The sequence below is a fragment of the Gorilla gorilla genome, chromosome 1 (genome assembly GCF_029281585.2).
Source record: "Gorilla gorilla gorilla isolate KB3781 chromosome 1, NHGRI_mGorGor1-v2.1_pri, whole genome shotgun sequence".
NCBI lineage: Eukaryota > Metazoa > Chordata > Mammalia > Primates > Hominidae > Gorilla > Gorilla gorilla.
In genome coordinates, this window is record NC_073224.2 from 12,431,244 (window position 1) to 12,453,028 (window position 21,785).

Below are 21,785 nucleotides of genomic sequence, written 5' to 3' on the forward strand. Positions count from 1 at the left end.
AAATCTTTTGGCCCAGCTCCTACCTCCCGGCAGCCTCTCCAGGCCCAGAACTTTCTCCAGTCAGCCTCTACAGACCAAGCTCATGACTCACAATGGCCTATTTAGGCCCATACCTTACCTCACGGCAGTCTCCGCAGATGAGCCTACTGCCTCACAACAGCCTCCACAGGCACAGCTCCATCATTACAATGGCCTCTTTAGACCCAGCTCCTGCTTCCCAGCCTTCTCTCCAGGCCCTGAACGTTCTCCGTAAGTTGAGGTAGCTGGGACTGTAGGTATACATGATGATACTTGGCTAATTTTTAAATTGTTTTGCAGACATGGGGTCTCACTTTGTTGGCCAGGCTGGTGTCAAACTAATGGCCTCAAGTGACCCTTCCACCCCTGCCTACCATCCTAGAGGTATGTGCCACCACAAGGAGCACTTGTTCAATTTTCTAAAGAAAAAATGTCTAAAGTAAGGCTGTGGGATGATGGCAGGAAGATAAAAGAAAAACAGAAGAATAAGTTAAAATGACTTATTCACACATATTCTTTTGACAGCAAGAAGAACTTTTAGTGTATACATTCCTTACAAACAAACGGCAGATAAACAATGTTGTATAGGAACTTCAACACACACTGTACAATATTCCCACTTTGCTGACATAAGTTATGGAAATTTCGTGGTTTACTTGAGTGTCACTACCGGTATTTTGCTTCTCTGATGATTTTTATCAACTTCCTCATCTGTTAACTTCTCTCCAAAGTATGTGATGTCACGACATACTGCCGCTGCACGAACACGGCCAGTGTCTTCCTATTAAACATGTAGAATGCTTTCCTAATTTCTCTTTTTACTCTCTGTCTTTGTGTTCTGCATTTTCCTTACTTTTATTGTCAGAAACTCCAGAAAGTCAATCGTACTAATTTATCACGATTTGCTTTCTTAACTTATACTTTGCTTATGTGGAATTTTGCCCAACAGACCTCATTACAATTTCTAACCTGTTTTATTTTGTTTTTTTTTTCGGAGACAGGGTCTCCCTCTGTTGTCCAAGGCTGGAGGGTAGTAGTGCTATCGCAGCTGACTGCAGCCTCAACCTTCCAGGCTGAAGCGATCCTCCCATCTCAACCTCCCACATGGCTGAGACTACAGGTGCTTGCCACTATGCCCAACTAATATTTGGAATTTTCGTATACGTGGATTCCAGAGGGGTGACAGCGAAACGTGAGTAAGCATGGATTTTGGTATATGCAGAGATGGGGGGCTGGAACTAATTCTGTATACTGAGGGACGGCGACTGTATATGTTTTTACAATTACGCTGTAGGATACATACTGTTGCATATCCTTGAAAATAATAATTTTTAATTGAGTGGAATAATAATAATAATATTGCTAAAAGTAGCAGCTGGCCAGGTGTGGTGGCTCACACTGGTAATGGCAACACTTTGGGAGGCTGAGACAGGAGGATGGCTTGAGGCCAAGAGTTTGCGATAGGCCTTGGAAACAAAGGGGGAGTCACCATCCCTACAGAAAAATACATGAATTAGCCTAGTGTGGTGGCACGTTCCTGTAGTCCCAGCTACTTGGGAGGCTGAGGTGGGAGGATCACTCGAGCTCAGGAAGGCTGAGACTGCAGTGAGTCATGATCAGGCCTCTGCACTCCAGCTTGGGTGACAGAGTGAGACCCTGTCTGAAAACAACAAAAAAGTAGCAGCTAACATCAACTGACCTTTTATACCAGGTGCCTATTGATACCATAGTTTAATTTCTTAGAACTGTTTCTTATTTCACTTACCAACTCTGTCTTCAGTTACTCCCAGATTTTTACTGTGTTTATACAGATGACCTTTTGTTTAGATTGAATTGTCTCCCCAGAAGTAAGATTACTGTGAGTCATGGTGAATGGACATTCTCATTACCCTTGATGTAAATTGACAGGGTTTTGGGTGCCTCCCAGCTATAATCTTAGCACTTTGGGAGGCTAAGAGAGGAGGATTGTTTGAGGCCAAGAGTTGGAGGAGGCAGTATGGCAGTATGGTGAGACCCTGTCTCCATTATTTTAAAAAATTGACAGGCTTTACCCGGGAAGGCTTATACACAATTTAAACACCCCTCATAGTATAAGAAAGTGCCCATTTCACTGCACCTTTGCCAGCACAGGGTATTATAATTTAGTAAGTCATTTTTTGTTTGATTATTTTAAATAGATAAAAGACCTCATATTACTTTACTTGTCACGTTTCAACATCTTTCCTCAGCTTATTAGCTCTATCTCTTTTCTGTCTGTAAACGGTTGTTGTTGTTTTGTTCTTTGAGACAGGGTCTTGCTCTGTCACCAGGCTGGACTGTAGTGGCATAATGATGCCTCGCTGTAGCCTTGACCTCCCAGGCTCAAACTTCAGCATTCCGAGTAGCTGGGACTACAAATGTGCACCACCACTCCCAGCTAACTTTTTTCTTTTTTTTGGATAGAGACAGGGTCTCACTGTGTTGTCCAGACCGGTCTCTAGCTCCGGGCCTTAAGCAATCCTCCTGCATTAGCTTCTCAAATTGCTGGAATTTCAGGCATGAGCCACCATGCCTGTCCTGGGCTAGTCCTGTATTCTGTAGAGTTCTCTTTACTTTGTGCTAACCAATCTCTCATTATGCTGTTCACCTGTTATAATGAATAATTCTCCGTATTAAATTTTTCCACTTTAAACTTTTGAGTGGTTTATGGTTCCTGATTGGACTCTGACTAATATGTTAGGAAGGGTCCCAGGAGATAAACCCACACCGATGGGATTTGGGCATAGGTTTGGTTTCCCAGGGGGCAGTGCTGAGCTCTTTGCCAGTGGGAAATGGGGTGCTGGTGATTTCCAGGAAGTGACCTCACAATGACTCAAGCTACCACTTACTGTTGATTGTGACGAAATGCCAGCTGAGGCACATGCCTTGGGAGCTAAGTGGTTGCTGCCCTTGACCACTATGAAGACTGGTGTGGGAAGGGTCGCTTTGGATGCACTTGAGCAGGGGTCCCCAACCCCTGAGCCATGGAGCCGTAGGGAGCCACACAGCAGGAGGTGAGTGGTGTCGAGTGAGGGAGTGAGGGAAGCTTCGTCTGTATTTACAGCCACTCCCCTTTGCTCACATTCCTGCCTGAGCTCCACCTTCTCAGATGAGCAGCAGCATTAGATTCTCATAGGAGAACGCACCCTGTTGTGAACCGTGCATGTGAGGGATCTAGGTTGCGCTGTCCTTATGAGAATCTAATACCTATTGATCTGTCACTTTCTCCCATCACGCTCAGGTGGGACCATCCAGTTTCAGGAAAACAAGCTTAACACGCCCACTGATTCTACATTATGGTGAGTTCTATAATTATTTTATTATATATTGGATATATGTGTGTTTATTATATATGTTAATATATTAAATATATTAATATGTTAAATATATTATATGTTGTAATAATGGAAATAAAGTGCCTAATAAATGTAAACGTGCTTACATGTTTTGGCCCAGCTCCTACCTCCCGGCAGCCTCTCCAGGCCCAGAACTTTCTCCAGTCAGCCTCTACAGACCAAGCTCTACAGACGGTGGCCTCTCCAGTATGAGCTCCTGCCCTCCAATGGCACCTGCAGGCCCCAAATGGTCTCCGGTCGGTGGGCTCCTCCACGCCAAGCTTGGGCCTCCCGGCGACCTCTGCAGGCCCAAGTTGTCCTGAAGTCGGCATCTCCCGGCTCTGCCTCCCAGCAAGTAAGCAAGCTCTTTTGGCTCAACTCCTGCCCAGCTCCCAACCGCCTTTGTAGGCCCCGAACTTTCTCCAGCCAAGTTCTTCGGGCCTAATTCCTGCCGCCCGGTGGCCTGTACGGGCCCAGCAATGGTTGGAGAACGGCCTCTGCAGGTCCTGCTCTTGCCTCCCAGGGGCCTCTCCAGGCCCAGCTCTTGACCCCACGGCGGCCTCCCGGGACCAAGTCCCTGCCTGCCTCCCAGCAGCCCGTGTGCAGCCCAGCTCCTCCCTCACGGTGGCCTGTTGATGCCCATGCCTCTGGTACCCTGCCCAGAGGCATGAGCCCCTGCCACACACTGGCTCCTCCCACGCTGAGAGAGGTCAGCGTGAGCCCTTGCCTCACACCGGCCCCTCCCACGCTGAGAGATGTCAGCGTGAGCCCTTGCCTCACACCGGCCCCTCCCACGCTGAGAGAGGTCAGCGTGAGCCCTTGCCTCACACCGGCCCCTCCCACGCTGAGAGAGGTCAGCGTGAGCCCCTTGCCTCACACCGGCCCCTCCCACGCTGAGAGAGGTCAGCGTGAGCCCTTGCCTCACACCGGCCCCTCCCACGCTGAGAGAGGTCGGCCTTAGCCCCTTGCCTCACACCGGCCCCTCCCACGCTGACAGAGGTCGGCCTGAGCCCCTTGCCTCACACCGGCCCCTCCCACGCTGACAGAGGTCGGCCTGAGCCCCTTGCCTCACACCGGCCCCTTCCACGCTGACAGAGGTCGGCCTGAGCCCCTTGCCTCACACCGGCCCCTCCCTCGCTGACAGAGGTCGGCCTGAGCCCCTTGCCTCACACTGGCCCCTCCCTCGCTGACAGAGGTCAGCGTGAGCCCCTTGCCTCACACCGGTCCCTCCCATGCTGACAGAGGTCAGGCTGAGCCCCTAGCCTCACACCGGCCCCTCCCACTCTGACAGAGGTCAGCCTGAGGCCCTAGCCTCACACCGGCCCCTCCCAGGCTGACAGAGGTCAGCCTGAGCCCCTAGCCTCACACCAGCCCCTCCCACGCTGACAGAGGTCAGCCTGAGCCCCTAGCCTCACACCGGCCCCTCCCTCGCTGACAGAGGTCAGCGGGAGCCCCTAGCCTCACACCGGCCCCTCCCTCGCTGACAGAGGTCAGCGGGAGCCCCTAGCCTCACACCGGCCCCTCCCACGCTGACAGAGGTCAGCCTGAGCCCCTAGCCTCACACCGGCCCCTCCCACTCTGACAGAGGTCAGCCTGAGGCCCTAGCCTCACACCGGCCCCTCCCAGGCTGACAGAGGTCCGCGGGAGCCCCTAGCCTCACACCGGCCCCTCCCAGGCTGACAGAGGTCAGCGGGAGCCCCTTGCCTCACACCGGCCCCTCTCACGCTGACAGAGGTCAGCATGAGCCCCTTGCCTCACACCGGCCCCTCCCACGCTGAGAGATGTCAGCGTGAGCCCTTGCCTCACACTGGCCCCTCCCACGCTGAGAGAGGTCAGCGTGAGCCCCTTGCCTCACACCGGCCCCTCCCACACTGACAGAGGTCCATGGAAGCCCCTTGCCTCACACTGGCCCCTCCCACGCTGAGAGAGGTCAGCGTGAGCCCTTGCCTCACACTGGCCCCTCCCACGCTGAGAGAGGTCGGCGTGAGTCCCTTGCCTCACATCGGCCCCTCCCACGTTGAGAGAGGTCGGCGTGAGCCCTTGCCTCACACCGGCCCCTCCCTCGCTGACAGAGGTCAGCGGGAGCCCCTAGCCTCACACCGGCCCCTCCCACGCTGACAGAGGTCAGCCTGAGCCCCTAGCCTCACACCGGCCCCTCCCACTCTGACAGAGGTCAGCCTGAGGCCCTAGCCTCACACCGGCCCCTCCCAGGCTGACAGAGGTCCGCGGGAGCCCCTAGCCTCACACCGGCCCCTCCCAGGCTGACAGAGGTCAGCGGGAGCCCCTTGCCTCACACCGGCCCCTCTCACGCTGACAGAGGTCAGCATGAGCCCCTTGCCTCACACCGGCCCCTCCCACGCTGAGAGATGTCAGCGTGAGCCCTTGCCTCACACTGGCCCCTCCCACGCTGAGAGAGGTCAGCGTGAGCCCCTTGCCTCACACCGGCCCCTCCCACACTGACAGAGGTCCATGGAAGCCCCTTGCCTCACACTGGCCCCTCCCACGCTGAGAGAGGTCAGCGTGAGCCCTTGCCTCACACTGGCCCCTCCCACGCTGAGAGAGGTCGGCGTGAGTCCCTTGCCTCACATCGGCCCCTCCCACGTTGAGAGAGGTCGGCGTGAGCCCTTGCCTCACACCGGCCCCTCCCACGCTGAGAGAGGTCGGCGTGAGCCCCTTGCCTCACACCGGCCCCTCCCACGCTGAGAGAGGTCGGCATGAGCCCTTGCCTCACACCGGCCCCTCCCACGCTGAGAGAGGTCAGCGTGACCCCCTGCCTCAACAGGCCACCGTGAGGGAGGAGCAGGGTTGCATGCGGGCTGCTGGGAGGCAGGCAGGGACTTGTTCCTGGGAGGTCACTGTAGGGCGAGAGCTGGGCCTGGAGACACCCCTGGGAGGCAACAGCGGGGCCTACAGACTCTGTTCTCCAGCCGGAGCTGGGACTGTTCAGGTACTCGGAGGCGGGATGTGGGTCTGAAGAGCTTGGTTGCAGAAACTTAGGGGTCTACAAACGCAGGCGGGAGCTGAGCCAAAAAAGCTTGTTTGCTGGGAGGTGGGAGATGCAGCCAGAAGAAACAGCTGTGCCTGCAGAGGCCGCCATGTGGGAGGCGGAGGCCGGGCCTCCTCAAATCGGCCTCTCCAGACCCACTTGCAGCCTCCCGGCATCCTCTCCGGGCCCAGCTCTTCCTCCCGGCTGCGTCTCCAGGCCTGACTCTGGCCTCCCAACAGCGTCTTTGGACTCAGCTCCTGCCCAGCTCCCAGCAGGCCCAAGTCGTCCTCAAGTCGGCCTGGAATTGGGCCTGGAAGAGCAGCAAGTCGGCCTCCCCGGGCCCATCTCCGTCCTCTCGGCGGCCTCTCCAGGTGCAAAACTTCCTCGAGTCAGCCTCTCCAGGCCCAGCTCCTCCTGCCTCCCAGTGGCCTCTTTCAGCCCAGACCAGCTCATGGCTCTTGGCGGCCTTCCCAGGCCCCGCTTTTGACTTTTGGTGGCCTCTTCAGGCCCAGAACTTGACCTCCAGTGGGCCTTTGCAGGCCCAGCCTCCTGCCTCTCAAAGGCCTGCATGAGCCTGGACTCACAGCGGACTCTCCATGCCCAGCTAGCTCTTGCCTCATTGCGGCCTCCCGAGTCCAAAGCTCCTGCCTCTCGGCCGCTTCGGCAGGCCCAGCTCCCGCCTGCCAGTGGCCTCTTTAGGCCCAGCTCATTCCTCACAACGGCCTTCCCAGGCCCCGTTTTTCCCTTCCTGCAGCCTCTTGGCCTCTAATTTGTTTATCTTTTGTGTATAAATCCCAAAATATTGAATTTTGGAATATTTCCACCATTATGTAAATATTTTGGTAGGTGATTTATTTGGGGTGAGTTTCTGCAGCAAGCCCGCATTTTTTATTTTATTTTCCTTATTATTTGGTGTTAAACAGGTTTAATGACGGTCATGGCAACTTTTTGGCACAATGAAAAATATCGCCCATGATCAACGTGTTCTGTTCTGGGGAAGGGGGCAAAGGCAGGGTGAATCACTTTCTTAAAAAGTATAGCTCAAGTTGGGAGTGCAGAGGGAGTGGGGAGAAAACCCTCCCGCTGCCTGTGTCGACGTGCAGGAGCCGCCACCCCCATACTCACCTGAGTCCAGCCCCCCTCTGCCCCCCGGGTGGCTCAGCCCAGCTCCTGCCTAGGAAAGCCTTAGTGTTGGGAGGGACCCTGATGAATGAGGAGCCTGGTAGCTCCAGGTCGCCCACACTTTCAGGTCTCTTGCCCCAGAAGGTGGCAGGATCCATTGGGAGGAAACAGGTCGCCTTGGAAGGCGTCCGTGGGTCCCCAGGGGTAGGGGCCATAGGGGGCCCGCTCTGCTGCCTTGACCACACTCCTGGGCTTTGAAGGCTCCTGGGCCCAGTAAGAAGGAGGTGGGTGCCAAGGTTGAGGAGGAAGCATCCGAGTATGTGTAGGGGGAGGACAGGGTGGGACCATAGACTTTGCCAAAAGCTGCAGGTGGATCGGGGGACCCTGGGGGCTCAGGATCCAGCAAGGGGCGGCAGGAGTAAAGGAGGAAGGAGTGACAGGTGCAAATACCTTCCCACCAAAGCCCTTGTTGCCCTCTGGCTCCTCCCCAGAGTTGTCCCCACTCTCGGTCACCCACTCCTTGAACTTGAGATCAGTGTCAGTGGTGCTAAAGCCATCATCAGCAATGACATCATCACCCCCTCCTCCTCATGGATGACCGTGTGCTCCTCGTCACTCGCTGTGTCCTCACTGGCCATGTGCTGGGAATGAGCATCTCAAGTGGGCAGCAGCAGGGCTGCCCACTGGTCACCTCCCTCACCAGGGGCTGCAAAGTGGCCTGGAGCTCCATACTGAGTAGAAGGCTTTGGGCCAGAGTATGATGCAGTGCCAGACACCACCTGTGTCAGTTCCTGTAGTGCCTGACGGTCTATTTCCCTGCCGTCCAGGCTGTGTACCCCCCTGTGGGAGAAGGCTTGGGCCAGGCTGAGCCAGGTTCCCTGACTGTGTGCAGCCATTCTGCCACACAGAAGCTGCTCCTTGGTATCCGAGCTCTGGAGTGTTTGGGCTGCAACTGACAGGAGTTCAGAGGACACACCAGGGGCAGTGGCAGTGCCCGTCTCTGATATGCTCCGCTCCGACGAGCCCTTGTTACACTCCTGCTAGCCCCTGGCTTGTGGGCTTGGCCTCTGAGCTGGACTTCTTTTGGTCCTTGTTGCAAGTGGGCCACCTTCACCTGGAAGGCCAGGTCGTGGTATTTCTGCGTCTCATTGGGCCCCAGGGTGTACCACCACTCGCTCAGCATCTGGCTGACGGTCCGGATATCCTGGTTGGAGTGACCCTGGTGCGCCCTGCCAGGGCCTGGTGCCGCTTGCTGAAGATCATGACCGCCACTCATGGGCCACCGGATGTGGTCCTTGTCCCATTTGTTGGGGCTGCATCCATCCTTCTCAGAAGATGAGTCCTGTTCCTTGCGCAGGGCACTGAGGGACTGGGCCTGACATCATCTGAGTGGTAGAGGCAAGTGGGTGTCAGGAGACATGAGGGAGAGGAAAGCATCATCATGGTCATTCTCTGTCTCACTGTCCAGCAGGGACTCCCCTGAGGGGCCCAGGGCTCCTCCTCCATGGTGGGAGTTGAGCTTTTACCAGGTTCCACCACCCCCAAAGTGTGTGGGGTTGCGGGCCCTGGGCTTTCAGGGCAGGTGGCTCCAGGGGGCCGCCCAGAGTCAACACTCCCTGTCCCACGTGGTGGATGCTCATGAGCAACAGCTGCCAACTTGGCAGGTTGTTTTCTCTGGTTGGAGGCCACTGAGTGACTGGCAGGTTGCTGGGCCTCGTGTGGCTGCAGGGAGGGGTGAGGAAGGGGATGGAGTACCAGGGGAACACGGCCACAGAGTGACCTTCCACATTCCTCCACACGAACATGCTGATGCCACGGGAGGCCTCACTGAACGCAGGCCTGGGGGCCGAGTACTTGGTCCGGGCAGGGGGTTCCTGGCAGGGGCTCACACCTCGCCCCCTCCTCAGCCAAGGTGGCTTGGGCCCAGAGAAGGGGGTGTTGGAGAGGAGCAGAAGGCCAGGCGTCAAGTTTTGTTTTTTTTTTTTTGTTTTTTTTTGTTTTTGAAATGTAGTTTGACTCTTGTCACCCAGGCTGGAGTGCAGTGGCACGATCTCAGTGGCCTTCATACCTGGCTAATTTTTTGTATTTTTACTGGAGGTGGGGTTTTGCCATGTTGGCCAGGCTGGTCTTGACCTCCCGACCTCAGGTGATCCATCCACCTCAGCCTCCCAAAATGGGATTACAGGCATGAGCCACTGCTCCCAACTTCATTCATTTTTACTTGAAAAACTCCATTAAGCATTTTTTTAAGGTAGACCTAGTGGTCCTGAATGCCCTCAGCTTTGTTTGTCGAGGAAGCACGTTATTTCTTTTTTCTTTCTGAAGGACAGCTTTGTCAGACATAGTATTAGTTGCTGGCAGTTTTTTTCTTTCAGCACTTTGAATGTATTATTCGATTCTGTCCTGACCTGCAAAGTTTCTTTAACTTTTGACTATTTGATTATATTGTGACTTGGTGAGTATCTATTTGGTTTGAACCTCTTTAGGAATCTTTAAGCTTCATGGATTTAGATGTCTAAATCTTTCCCATGATTTAGGCAGTTTTCAGCCATTCTTTAAATAAGCTTTCTTCTCCTTTCTCTACTTTCCTTCTCAAACTCCCATAACCTGACAATGGTTTGCCTAATGGTGTCTTGTTGGCTTTCTTTTCTCTGTCTTTTTTTCTTTTTTTTTTGAGACAGAGTCATGCTCTGTCACCCAGGCTGGAGTGCAATGTGTGGTCTCGGCTCACTAGGGTTAGGGTTAGGGTTTTAGGGTTGTTAGGGTTAGGGTTTTAGGGTTGTTAGGGTTAGGGTTTTAGGGTTGTTGGGGTTAGGGTTAGGGTTTTAGGGTTAGGGTTAGGGTTTTAGGGTTGTTAGGGTTAGGGTTAGGGTTTTAGGGTTGTTAGGGTTAGGGTTTTAGGGTTGTTAGGTTTAGGGTTAGGGTTTTAGGGTTGTTAGGGTTAGGGTTTTAGGGTTGTTAGGGTTAGGGTTAGGGTTTAGGGTTAGGGTTTAGGGTTCGGGTTCAGGTTAGGTTTAGGGTTAGGGTTAGGGTTCAGGTTTAGGGTTAAGGTTATTGGTTAGGGTTAGGGTTAGGGGTTACGGTTTAGGGTTAAGGTTAGGGTTATTGGTTAGGGTTCGGGTTCGGGTTCAGGTTCTGGTTTGGTTTGGGGTTTGGGTTCGGGTTAGGGTTACGGTTAGGGTTAGGGGTTAGGGTTAGGGGTTAGGGGTTAGGGGTTAGGGTTAGGGTTATTGGTTAGGGTTAGGGTTCGGGTTCGGGTTGGGGTTTGGGTTAGGGTTAGGGTTTGGTGTTAGCATTAGGGGTTAGGGGTTAGGGTTAGTGTCGGGGTTAGGAGTTAGGGGTTAGGGTTAGGGTTTTGGGTTAGGTTCAGGGTTAGGGTTCAGGTTAGGGTTAAGGCGTTAGGGTTTGGGTTAGATTACAATTTCTAACCTGTTTGATTTTGTTTTTTTTCTGAGACTGGGTCTCCCTCTGTTGTCCAAGGCTGGAATGTAGTATTACTATCGCAGCTGACTGCAGCCTCAACCTTCCAGGCTGAAGTGATCCTCCCACCTCAACCTCCCACATGGCTGAGACTACAGGTGCTTGCCACTATGCCCAACTAATATTTGGAATTTTCGTATACTTGGATTCCAGAGGGGTGACAGCAAAACGTGAGTAAGCATGGATTTTGGTATATGCAGAGATGGGGGGCTGGAACTAATTCTGTATACTGAGGGACGGCGACTGTATGTGTTTTTACAATTACGCTGTTGGATACATTCTGTTGCATATCCTTGAAAATAATAATTTTTAATTGAGTGGAATAATAATAATAATATTGCTAAAAGTAGCAGCTGGCCAGGTGTGGTGGCTCACACTGGTAATGGCAACACTTTGGGAGGCTGAGACAGGAGGATGGCTTGAGGCCAAGAGTTTGTGATAGGCCTTGGAAACAAAGGGAGTCACCATCCCTACAGAAAAATACATGAATTAGCCTAGTGTGGTGGCATGTTCCTGTAGTCCCAGCTACTTGGGAGGCTGAGGTGGGAGGATCACTTGATCCCAGGGAGGCTGAGGCTGCAGTGAGTCATGATCAGGCCTCTGCACTCCAGCCTGGGTGACAGAGTGAGACCCTGTCTGAAAACAACAAAAAAGTAGCAGCTAACATCAACTGACCTTTTATACCAGGTGCCTATTGATATCATAGTTTAATTTCTTAGAACTGTTTCTTATTTCACTTACCAACTCTGTCTTCAGTTACTCTCAGATCTTTACTGTGTTTGTGCAGATGACCTTTTGTTTAGATTGAATTGTCTCCCCAGAAGTAAGATTACTGTGAGACATGGTGAATGGACATTCTCATTACCCTTGATGTAAATTGACAGGGTTTTGGGTGCCTCCCAGCTATAATCTTAGCACTTTGGGAGGCTGAGAGAGGAGGATTGCTTGAGGCCAAGAGTTGGAGGAGGCAGTATGGCAGTATGGTGAGACCCTGTCTCCATTATTTTAAAAAATTGACAGGCTTTACCCGGGAAGGCTTATACACAGTTTAAACACCCCTCATAGTATAAGAAAGTGCCCATTTCACTGCACCTTTGCCAGCACAGGGTATTATAATTTAGTAAGTCATTTTTTGTTTGATTTTTTTAAATAGACAAATGACCTCATATTACTTTACTTGTCACATTTCAACATCTTTCCTCAGGTTATTGGCTCTATCTCTTTTCTGTCTGTAAACGGTTGTTTTTGTTTTGTTCTTTGAGACAGGGTCTTGCTCTGTCACCAGGCTGGACTGTAGTGGCATAATGATGCCTCGCTGCAGCCTTGACCTCCCAGGCTCAAACTTCAGCATTCCGAACAGCTGGGACTACAATTGTGCACCACCACTCCGAGCTAACTTTTTTCTTCTTTTGGATAGAGACAGGTTCTCACTGTGTTGTCCAGACCGGTCTCTAGCTCCTGGCCTTAAGCAATCCTCCTGCATTAGCTTCTCAAATTGCTGGAATTTCAGGCATGAGCCACCATGCCTGTCCTGGGCTAGTCCTGTATTCTGTAGAGTTCTCTTTACTTTGTGCTAACCAATCTCTCATTATGCTGTTCACCTGTTATAATGAATAATTCTCCGTATTAAATTTTACCACTTTAAACTTTTGAGTGGTTTATGGTTCCTGATTGGACTCTGACTAATATGTTAGGAAGGGTCCCAGGAGGTTAACCCACACCAATGGGATTTGGGCATAGGTTTGGTTTCCCAGGGGGTAGTGCTGAGCTCTTTGCCAGTGGGAAATGGGATGCTGGTGATTTCCAGTAGGTGACCTCACAGTGACTCCAGCTACCTCTTACTGTTGATTGTGATGAAATGCCAGCTGAGGCATGTGCCTTGGGAGCTAAGTGGTTGCTGCCCTTGACCACTATGAAGACTGGTGTGGGAAGGGTCGCTTTGGATGCACTTGAGCAGGGGTCCCCAACCCCTGAGCCATGGAGCCGTAGGGAGCCACACAGCAGGAGGTGAGTGGTGTCGAGTGAGGGAATGAGGGAAGCTTCGTCTGTATTTACAGCCACTCCCTTTTGCTCACATTCCCGCCTGAGCTCTACCTTCTCAGATGAGCAGCAGCATTAGATTCTCATAGGAGAACGCACCCTGTTGTGAACCGGGCATGTGAGGGATCTAGGTTGCGCTGTCCTTATGAGAATCTAATACCTATTGATCTGTCACTTTCTCCCATCACGCTCAGGTGGGACCATCCAGTTTCAGGAAAACAAGCTTAACACGCCCACTGATTCTACATTATGGTGAGTTCTATAATTATTTTATTATATATTGGATATTTAGTATATGTATGTATTACATATATTAATATATTAAATATATTAATATATTAAATATATTATGTGTTGTAATAATGGAAATAAAGTGACTAATAAATGTAAATGTGCTTATGTCTTTTGGCCCAGCTCCTACGTCCCGGCAGCCTCTCCAGGCCCAGAACTTTCTCCAGTCAGCCTCTACAGACCAAGCTCTACAGACGGCGGCCTCTCCAGTATGAGCTCCTGCCCTCCAATGGCACCTGCAGGCCCCAAATGGTCTCCGGTCGGTGGGCTCCTCCACGCCAAGCTTGGGCCTCCCGGCGACCTCTGCAGGCCCAAGTTGTCCTGAAGTTGGCATCTCCCGGCTCTGCCTCCCAGCAAGTAAGCAAGCTCTTTTGGCTCAACTCTTGCCCAGCTCCCAACCGCCTTTGTAGGCCCCGAACTTTCTCCAGCCAAGTTCTTCGGGCCTAATTTCTGCCACCCGGTGGCCTGTACGGGCCCAGCAATGGTTGGAGAACGGCCTCTGCAGGTCCTGCTCTTGCCTCCCAGGGGCCTCTCCAGGCCCAGCTCTTGCCCCCACGGCAGCCTCCCGGGACCAAGTCCCTGCCTGCCTCCCAGCAGCCCGTGTGCAGCCCAGCTCCTCCCTCACGGTGGCCTGTTGATGCCCATGCCTCTGGTACCCTGCCCAGAGGCATGAGCCCCTGCCACACACTGGTTCCTCCCACGCTGAGAGAGGTCAGCGTGAGCCCTTGCCTCACACCGGCCCCTCCCACGCTGAGAGATGTCAGCGTGAGCCCTTGCCTCGCACCGGCCCCTCCCACGCTGAGAGAGGTCAGCGGGAGCCCCTTGCCTCACACCGGCCCCTCCCACGCTGAGAGAGGTCAGCGTGAGCCCCTTGCCTCACACCGGCCCCTCCCACGCTGATAGAGGTCGGCGTGAGCCCCTTGCCTCACACCGGCCCCTCCCACGCTGAGAGAGGTCGGCGTGAGCCCTTGCCTCACACCGGCCCCTCCCACGCTGAGAGAGGTCAGCGTGAGCCCCTGCCTCAACAGGCCACAGTGAGGGAGGAGCAGCATTGCACGCGGGCTGCTGGGAGGCAGGCAGGGACTTGGGCCTGGGAGGTCACGGTGGGGCGAGAGCTGGGCCTGGAGACACCCCTGGGAGGCAACAGCGGGGCCCACAGACTCTGTTCTCCAGCCGGAGCTGTGACTGTTCAGGTACTGGGAGGCGGGATGTCGGTCTGAGGAGCTTGCTTGCAGAAACTTCGGGGTCTATAAACGCAGGCGGGAGCTGAGCCAAAAAAGCTTGTTTGCTGGGAAGCGGGAGATGCAACCAGGAGGACCAGCTGTGCCTGCAGAGGCCACCATGCGGGAGGCAGAGGCCGGGCCTCCTCAAGTCGGCCTCTCCAGACCCACTTGCAGCCTCCCGGCATCCTCTCCGGGCCCAGCTCTTCCTCCCGGCTGCATCTCCAGGCCTGACTCTGGCCTCCCAACAACGTCTTTGGACTCAGCTCCTGCCCAGCTCCCAGCGGCCCTGGTAGGCCCACCACTTCCCGTAGCCAAGCTCCCCAGTCCCAGCTCAGGCCTCACGGTGGCCCCTCCAGGCTCAGCTCCTGCCCTCCGATGGCATGTGCAGGCCCCCAACGGCCTCCGGTCGGTGGGCTCCTCTAGGCCCAGCTTGGGCCTCCCGGCGGCCTCTGCAGGCCCAAATCGTCCCGAAGTCGGCCTGGAATTGGGCCTGGAAGAGCAGCAAGTCGGCCTCCCTGGGCCCAGCTCCGTCCTCTCGGCGGCCTCTCCAGGTGCAAAACTTCCTCGAGTCAGCCTCTCCAGGCCCAGCTCCTCCTGCCTCCCAGTGGCCTCTTTCAGCCCAGACCAGCTCATGGCTCTCGGCGGCCTTCCCGGGCCCCGCTTTTGACTTTTGGCGGCCTCTTGAGGCCCAGAACTTGACCTCCAGTGGGCCTTTGCAGGCCCGGCCTCCTGCCTCTCAAAGGCCTGCACGGGCCCAGCGGACTCACAGCGGACTCTCCACACCCAGCTAGCTCTCGCCTCATTGCGGCCTCCCGAGTCCAAAGCTCCTGCCTCTCGGCCGCTTCGGCAGGCCCAGCTCCCGCCTGCCAGTGGCCTCTTTAGGCCCAGCTCATTCCTCACAATGGCCTTCCCAGGCCCCGTTTTTCCCTTCCTGCAGCCTCTTGGCCTCTAATTTGTTTATCTTTTGTGTATAAATCCCAAAATATTGAATTTTGGAATATTTCCACCATTATGTAAATATTTTGGTAGGTGATTTATTTGGGGTGAGTTTCTGCAGCAAGCCCGCATTTTTTATTTTATTTTCCTTATTATTTGGTGTTAAACAGGTTTAATGACGGTCATGGCAACTTTTTGGCACAATGAAAAATATCGCCCATGACCAACGTGTTCTGTTCTGGGGAAGGGGGCAAAGGCAGGGTGAATCACTTTCTTAAAAAGTATAGCTCAAGTTGGGAGTGCAGAGGGAATGGGGAGAAAACCCTCCCGCTGCCTGTGTCGACGTGCAGGAGCCCCCACCCCCATACTCACCTGAGTTCAGCCCCTCTGGGGAAAGAAGGGGTGCATGAACTCCCCCTAGTCCACAGGCCCCTCCCTGTGGCCCAAGGCCCTGTTCACACTCCATCTTGTAGCCCCAACAGGAGCTATTTTCCGAAAAGTGAAAAGCTCTGAAGGTCCCACAATTCATGGTATGTACAGGGGCTCGAAGGAGGGAAACTGCCCAGCTTTCCCCCGGCACAGCTGCAGGGGTAGGGGGTATAGATAAGAGGAGCAGGCCTTGGCCAGGCGTGGTGGCTCATGCTTGTAATCCCAGCACTTTGGGAGGTGGAGGCAGGCAGATCACGATGTCAGGAGATCGAAATCAGCCTGGCCAAGATGAAGCCCCATCTGTACTAAAAATACAAAAATTAGCCGGACGTGGTAGCATGCACCTGTAATCCTAGCTACCCGGAAGGCTGAGGCAGGAGAATGGCGTGAACCCGGCAGGAAGAGGTTGCAGTGAGCCAAGATCGCACCACTGCACTCCAGCCTGGGTGACAGAGCAAGACTCTGTCTCAAAAAAAAAGAAAAAAAAGAGGCAGGCCTTATTCCGTCCCAAACTGAAAGGATTAAATGGCTTTACCTGGCAGAAGATAACCATCCTGCCCTCCATTGCTACCCCCACATACTGTCCATGTTCTCAGGGGGTACTGTGAGTCCTGGGATCTTCTTTGGGGTCGCCCACCTGCCTGTTGTAGTTATGGAGACCCCCAGGTGTTGAGGCAGGGCTGGGGTGTCCCCTTCCAGCCAGGCTGTCAAGGCCCCAACTCTGGGGCAGAGGCAGTGGCAGGGCAGCCAGGTTTGCACCAGAGCCTGAGCAGGGTGAGGTGGGGTTAGGCAGGGCTGGGAGTCAGGGCAGGGGCAGCAGCAGTGGACCCGCTATGCACACATCATCTTCTCCAAGGTTTGTGTGCAGAACCTCCTGCCCATGCTGCCCCAGCAGCTTCAGGTGGCACCTGCCCCAGTCCAGCCTCTGGGACCGATGCAGCAGCTCCCAGTGGCCCTGCACCCACCACCAGCATCCGTTTCACCTGCAGTTGAAGATCCGTGAGGTGCCCAGAAGATCATGCAGTCATCAGTCCCACGGAGCAGCCCGCGAGGCTGAGGCTCCTCCCACTGGACTGCACCCCAACTGGCACCACGGCTGCCCCTGCCCCTACTCTCAGCCTCACGTGACTCTCGGGCAGAGGCAGTGGTGGGGCAGCCAGGGCAGCGTCAAGAGTCTGAGCCAGGTGAGGTCCGGTCAGGACCCCCACAGGGCTGGGAGTCAGGGCAGGGGCAGAACAAACCTTGGAGGGGAAGATGTGTGCCTAGTGGGCCTGGAGGGCGGCTGTGGCCTAGTGGATGGGAAGAAGCAGTGGGCCTGGAAGAGCTGCATGATCAGGGCCGGTACTGGTCCAGGGCGTGTGCAGTGAAGAGGACAGCGCCTTCTCGGTCTCCGGTTCCCTGAGCCTGTCCTCGGCTTCTCCACCTGTACAGGCAAAGGGGAAGCTGTCCCCATCAGACATGGCACACTTGGGGGTGTTGGGCTTTGGGCTGCAGCTGGAGCATCTTCTCATCTTGCATTTGGGTGTGGTGGGGTCCTCCAGTATGAGATCCATGTCCGTGGTGTTCCCTCTGCCCCGACCCTGAAAGCCCAGTCAGTTTCTCTTCAGGCTCTGCCCCCCGGGTGGCTCAGCCCAGCTCCTGCCTAGGAAAGCCTTAGTGTTGGGAGGGACCCTGGTGACTGAGGAGCCTGGTAGCTCCAGGTCGCCCACACTTTCAGGTCTCTTGCACCAGAAGTTGGCAGGATCCATTGGGAGGAAACAGGTCACCTTGGAAGGTGTCCCTGGGTCCCCATCCCCAGGGGTAGGGGCCATACGGGGCCCGCTCTGCTGCCTTGACCATACTCCTGGGCTTTGAAGGCTCCTGGGCCCAGTAAGAAGGAGGTGGGTGCCAAGGTTGAGGAGGAAGCATCCGAGTATGTGTAGGAGGAGGACAGGGTGGGACCATAGACTTTGCCAAAAGCTGCAGGTGGATCGGGGGACCCTGGGGGCTCAGGATCCAGCAAGGGGCGGCAGGAGTAAAGGAGGAAGGAATGACAGGTGCAAATACCTTCCCACCAAAGCCCTTGTTGCCCTCTGGCTCCTCCCCAGAGTTGTCCCCACTCTCAGTCGGTCACCCACTCCTTGAACTGGAGATCAGTGTCAGTGGTGCTAAAGCCATCATCAGCAATGACATCATCACCCCCTCCTCCTCATGGATGACCGTGTGCTCCTCGTCACTCGCTATGTCCTCACTGGCCATGTGCTGGGAATGAGCAACTCAGGTGGGCAGCAGCAGGGCTGCCCACTGGTCACCTCCTTCACCAGGGGCTGCAAAGTGGCCTGGAGCTCCATACTGAGTAGAAGGCTTTGGGCCAGAGTATGATGCAGTGCCAGACATCACCTGTGTCAGTTCCTGTAGTGCCTGACGGTCTATTTCCCTGCCGTCCAGGCTGTGTACCCCTCTGTGGGAGAAGGCTTGGGCCAGGCTGAGCCAGGTTCCCTGACTGTGTGCAGCCATTCTGCCCCACAGAAGCTGCTCCTTGGTATCCGAGCTCTGGAGTGTTTGGGCTGCAACTGACAGGAGTTCAGAGGACACCCCAGGAGCAGTGGCAGTGCCCGTCTCTGATATGCTCTGCTCCGACGAGCCCTTGTTACACTCCTGCTAGCCCCTGGCTTGTGGGCTTGGCCTCTGAGCTGGACTTCTTTTGGTCCTTGTTGCAAGTGGGCCACCTTCACCTGGAAGGCCAGGTCGTGGTATTTCTGCATCTCATTGGGCCCCAGGGCGTACCACCGCTCGCTCAGCGTCTGGCTGACGGTCCGGATATCCTGGTTGGAGTGACCCTGGTGCGCCCTGCCAGGGCCTGGTGCCGCTTGCTGAAGATCATGACCGCCACTCATGGGCCACCGGATGTGGTCCTTGTCCCATTTGTTGGGGCTGCATCCATCCTTCTCAGAAGATGAGTCCTGTTCCTTGCGCAGGGCACTGAGGGACTGGGCCTGACATCATCTGAGTGGTAGAGGCAAGTGGGTGTCAGGAGACATGATGGAGAGGAAAGCATCATCATGGTCATTCTCTGTCTCACTGTCCAGCAGGGACTCCCCTGAGGGGCCCAGGGCTCCTCCTCCATGGTGGGAGTTGAGCTTTTACCAGGTTCCACCACCCCCAAAGTGTGTGGGGTTGCGGGCCCTGGGCTTTCAGGGCAGGTGGCTCCAGGGGGCCGCCCAGGGTCAACACTCCCTGTCCCACGTGGTGGATGCTCATGAGCAACAGCTGCCAACTTGGCAGGTTGTTTTCTCTGGTTGGAGGCCACTGAGTGACTGGCAGGTTGCTGGGCCTCGTGTGGCTGCAGGGAGGGGTGAGGAAGGGGATGGAGTACCAGGGGAACACGGCCACAGAGTGACCTTCCACATTCCTCCACACGAACATGCTGATGCCACGGGAGGCCTCACTGAACGCAGGCCTGGGGGCCGAGTACTTGGTCCGGGCAGGGGGTTCCTGGCAGGGGCTCACACCTCGCCCCCTCCTCAGCCAAGGTGGCTTGGGCCCAGAGAAGGGGGTGTTGGAGAGGAGCAGAAGGCCAGGCGTCAAGTTTTGTTTTTTTTTGTTGTTTTTTTTTGTTTTTGAAATGTAGTTTGACTCTTGTCACCCAGGCTGGAGTGCAGTGGCACGATCTCAGTGGCCTTCATACCTGGCTAATTTTTTGTATTTTTACTGGAGGTGGGGTTTTGCCATGTTGGCCAGGCTGGTCTTGACCTCCCGACCTCAGGTGATCCATCCACCTCAGCCTCCCAAAATGGGATTACAGGCATGAGCCACTGCTCCCAACTTCATTCATTTTTACTTGAAAAACTCCATTAAGCATTTTTTTAAGGTAGACCTAGTGGTCCTGAATGCCCTCAGCTTTGTTTGTCGAGGAAACACGTTATTTCTTTTTTCTTTCTGAAGGACAGCTTTGTCAGACATAGTATTAGTTGCTGGCAGTTTTTTTCTTTCAGCACTTTGAATGTATTATTCGATTCTGTCCTGACCTGCAAAGTTTCTTTAACTTTTGACTATTTGATTATATTGTGACTTGGTGAGTATCTATTTGGTTTGAACCTCTTTAGGAATCTTTAAGCTTCATGGATTTAGATGTCTAAATCTTTCCCATGATTTAGGCAGTTTTCAGCCGTTCTTTAAATAAGCTTTCTTCTCCTTTCTCTACTTTCCTTCTCAAACTCCCATAACCTGACAGTGGTTTGCCTAATGGTGTCTTGCTGGCTTTCTTTTCTCTGTCTCTTTTTTTCTTTTTTTTTTTTTTTGAGACAGAGTCATGCTCTGTCACCCAGGCTGGAGTGCAATGTGTGGTCTCGGCTCACATTGCACTGCAACCTCCGCCTCCTGGGTTCAAGCGATTCTCCTGCCTCAGCCTCCCAAGTAGCTGGGACTACAGGTGTGTGCCACCACACCTGGCTAATTTTTGTATTTTTTGTAGAGTTGGGGTTTTGTCATGTTGGCCAGGCTGGTCTTGAACTCCTGACCTCTTAATCTGCCTGCCTCAGCCTCCCAAAGTGTTGGGATTACAGGCTTGAGCCACCTCGCCCAGCCTTCTTTTCTCTTTTTTATTCTTTTTTTCTTTGTCCTCTGACTGGATAATTTCAGAAGATCTATATTCAAGTTTACAGATTCTCTCTCCTGTTGAAGTTTACTGTTGTGTTATATCACCTAGTCTGGTCTTGAACTCCTGGGCTCAAGCGATCCTCCCACCTTGGCCTCCCAAAGTGCTGAGTTTAAAAGCATGAGCCACTGCATCCAGTCAGTCCCAGCACTTTGGGAAGCTGAGGTGGGAGGATCACTTGAGCTCAGGAGTTTGAGACCAGCCTGGGCAACATACTGAGAACTTGTCTCTATATTAAAAAAAAAAAATCTTTGGGAGGCCAAAGCGGGAGGATCACCTGAGGTCAGGAGTTCGAGACCAGCCTGGCCAACATGGCAAAACCCCATCTCTACTAAAAATACAAAAATTAGCCAGGTGTGGTGGCACACGCTTGTAGTGGTGGTGCATGCCTATAGTCCCAGCTACTCAAGAGGCTGAGGCAGGAGAATCACTTGAACTGGGAGATGGAGGCTGCAGTGAGCTGAGATCACACCAGTGCACTCCAGCCTGGGCAACAGAGTGAGATTCCATCTTATAAAAGGAAAAAAGAAAGAAAAGAAAAATTCCATATCTGAGTGTTTACTCCTGAGTTTTTGAGATTGTTATTAAGATCGTGCTCTACTGTGATGATTTGCGTTTGTTTGATAATCAGAGAAAAGCATATTCTTTTAGGCGTTCAGCCACACTGCTTTGGTGTCACAACTGCACATTGGTTTCACAGCTGCAGGACAAGTTCGAGCATCTTAAAATGATTCAACAGGAGGAGATAAGGAAGCTCGAGGAAGAGAAAAAACAACTGGAAGGAGAAATCATAGATTTTTATAAAATGAAAGCTGCCTCTGAAGCACTGCAGACTCAGCTGAGCACTGATACAAAGAAAGACAAACATCGTAAGAAGCAATAGTTTCTCTTACTATTCTGAGAGCCTTATCATTCTACATCCCATCTTCCTGTGAGATTGTCTTTGTAGCATTTAACTCTAATTGCGGTTCTCATTTTAAAAATTGGCTTGCTTATTGTATATTTTCCCCAACTAAAGCGTGAACTCCTAGCAGGGCATGGTGGCTCATGCCTGTAATCTCAGCACTGTGGGAGGCCGAGGTGGGTCGACTACCTGAGGTTAGGAGTTCGAGACCAGCCTGACCAACATGATGAAATGCTGTTTCTACTAAAAATACAAAAATTAGCTAGGCGTGGTGGCTGGGACCTGTAATCCCAGCTACTTGGGAGGCTGAGGCAGGAGAATCACTTGAACCCTGGAGGTGGAGGTTGCAGTGAGCAGAGATCTCACC

General features: G+C 53.7%; 3 pseudogenes; 1 reads left to right on the forward strand and 2 right to left on the reverse strand.

Annotated features, from left to right (window-relative positions):
- Positions 1-7,250: 7,250 nt before the first annotated feature.
- Positions 7,251-9,311, reverse strand: LOC129523602 (protein capicua homolog; annotated as a pseudogene).
- A 5,056-nt stretch (positions 9,312-14,367) lies between these two features.
- LOC129532180 (putative uncharacterized protein FLJ44672) lies at positions 14,368-15,672 on the forward strand (annotated as a pseudogene).
- Positions 15,673-17,470: 1,798 nt separating this feature from the next.
- Positions 17,471-19,310, reverse strand: LOC129523586 (protein capicua homolog; annotated as a pseudogene).
- Positions 19,311-21,785: the final 2,475 nt, after the last annotated feature.